This window comes from Papaver somniferum, chromosome 6 (genome assembly GCF_003573695.1).
Source record: "Papaver somniferum cultivar HN1 chromosome 6, ASM357369v1, whole genome shotgun sequence".
Taxonomy (NCBI): Eukaryota; Viridiplantae; Streptophyta; class Magnoliopsida; order Ranunculales; family Papaveraceae; genus Papaver; species Papaver somniferum.
In genome coordinates, this window is record NC_039363.1 from 59,704,587 (window position 1) to 59,707,267 (window position 2,681).

General features: G+C 32.9%; 1 long non-coding RNA gene across 1 annotated transcript; it reads right to left on the minus strand.

Annotated features, from left to right (window-relative positions):
* Positions 1-863: 863 nt before the first annotated feature.
* Positions 864-1,971, minus strand: LOC113286506. Its single transcript, XR_003329348.1, has 3 exons — positions 1,858-1,971; positions 1,377-1,474; positions 864-1,187 (listed from the first exon to the last, which is right to left on the minus strand). It is a non-coding gene; the product is annotated as an uncharacterized LOC113286506 (long non-coding RNA).
* Between the last annotated feature and the right edge of the window lie 710 nt (positions 1,972-2,681).

The window sequence follows — 2,681 nt, forward strand, 5'->3', positions numbered from 1 at the left end:
ACTAGCAAATTGGTGATAATAGGATTGAAAGACTGATATTCCAAACGAATTGGTTCTGGAGCCAAAAGATTTACGACACTAAGAAAATAATACTAAGCAAAAAGGAATAAAAGCCCCATACTCAAATTTCGTATTTAAATTGCTCAAACAAAATGAATTTTCAAAACTCATTAACACTCCAAAACTAGAAGAGACAACCCAACCATACTACTGAAAAATAAATCACCTTTTTCTCTAGACGCCCAATGCTTCAACGAAAGAGAAAGTTGGCACGTGACTCTAAGATTCTTTTCCATTAACTTGACTGTAAGGTTCATTGAAGCAACACAACTATAATATCTACAACTACACTACAATGTTAATCCATCATCGTGTTTTCTAGAGAAGTCAATGTCTTTGTTTCTTAGTCTCCATTGTGGAAATAGTAATAACTACATTGTTCTGCAGAAACAAAGATGGTCATAAACTTGATTAAATATTTATTTTATTCTGTTAAGTGATATTTAGTGGGATAAGTTGAGATCACTCCATATCATATTCATGGACATGTATAACAGTAGTTATTTATTAAAGCAAAGGAATACCGATGTTAATAATATTTATAGTTTTCCATTATCAGTTTATAGTGTCATAACCCACAGTGTCTAAAATTTTTCAGAAGTGCAAAAGCCAACCATACACATGTATCGTATCCGAGAGTATCCATATGTCTCACCGGTCGACCTATATGTGAAAATACACGTACTGGCTTCCTCCAGCGATTATATCCATCCCCATAATGAACTGTACCAACACAGTTTCTATATTTAATGAGAAATTTCATCAACATACCTTAAATGTATTGATGAAAATAGAGACCGATACATTATAATGCAGTATATAGTTGATTGATCCATGAACCTTCAGTATGTTGGTGTTGGTCACAATATAGATGTCTCCAACAGCTGAAACACTATCAATTATTTGGAATAGCCAGCATAATACCTATTTTCCTTTTTCGATCTATTTGCATATTCTTCGTCAAAATATCCCCTTTACATGCAAAATATGTTTACAATTATAACAAAGAAACCTAATTGAAGAAATACCGAATTGTAAGGTCTCTTGAATATGACTACCAGTTATGTGATAAAGGACGTTGAAGCAACCATGACTACCAGCTATGTGATAAAGGACGTTGAAGCAACCTGCAAATGGATCAATGCAAGTGGATCAACAACTTTCCAAATAAGGCTTAAGGGAATCCAATCAGAGTGCACCACTAGCATTAGCAAATAACCAATTAAAAAAAATCTTGATAATAATAAGAGGAAGAGAAAAAAGGAAAATTGATAACAATTTTTTATATGGAAAAAAAGAGAAGTGATAATGTATACATAGTTCGAGATCTTCACTTGCATGGTCTCATTGTTGAGTTCTGGCCTGGTACTTTCTGGTGACCATCCATAGCTTTGTCAGTTTTTCTGTTTGCTGCCTGGAAACACAAAACGAACTAAGATATTCATTGATCAAAAATATTACTATTTTTACTATTTTCTTTTCTCAATCACAATACCATGGCCAACAAAAATAAAATCTCTATCAGAGTACCACAATTAATAAAATAAATCTCAAACAGAATATCATAATCAACAATTTTTTTTTTTTTTTGAGATTTCACAATAAAAACAATAACCTTCATAAGAAAATGCACACGAAAGTATAAACAACCAGAACTTGAGAAGGTCATTAACTTATTTCTTACCAAAGAAGATTTTGATTACCTTGAAGCAGACACCGATGGAAAAGACTTGAACAATTACCATAACTTTTTCGAAAATATATTTACAATACATTAAGAAGGAAGAGAAAAATCACCTAAGCTGATTTCGAAGTAGAGAAGCTCAATCGACCATATCTTTTTAGAACCTGCAAAAATAAACGACAACCACCGATCAGAAGAAAAAATCTTGCAAGCATCTGTAGAACAAACCCTAAAAACAGAGGCAACGCCCAAAGAATGAGTTTTGACTTTTCCTCGAGCGTTTTTATATATAGAAGAGGATATTAGTACTTCAGGAATTAATGTTTCATATTTACCAAGAAATTGTAAATATTTTTCCTTTGCTAATCTTAGAAATTTTGGTATTACAAACTGGTTTCCTGGTTCATTGCTCATATTACAAACAACATCTTATAAATTTATACTTCTTTTCTATAGTATCACGCCCTTCAGCTTCATACGATTCACCCTTGCCTTCTCTGGAGTAGTCGGATCTATATCCATAACTGGTTTCTTGGTTCTACCCATGGGCTTTCTTGCTGCATGGATTATATGTAAGGTTAAAAAACAACGATAATCCCCCAAAATATCAAAGCATGCCGATGAAACACATCCAACCACAAAGTATACCTATATTTTTTCTCTTGCGCACTCCACTCTCAATGCTGGAGTCCCGATCCATTACCAAGTGTAAGGAACTCAACCTACTGTTGCACATCATATTCTTATTTTATATCATTTTAATGTATTTTGTAAAGTGGATTCCACTGTATGGAATCAAAAGGATATTCAGATCTCGTTTGATAAATATCCAACATCGAAAAAAACGACATGATATTACGAATAAAGACTTTTATCGCAAAAAAGTCAAAAAAAAAACAATGGGAATAGCAGATCAAAAGTGATGAGTTTCTCACCG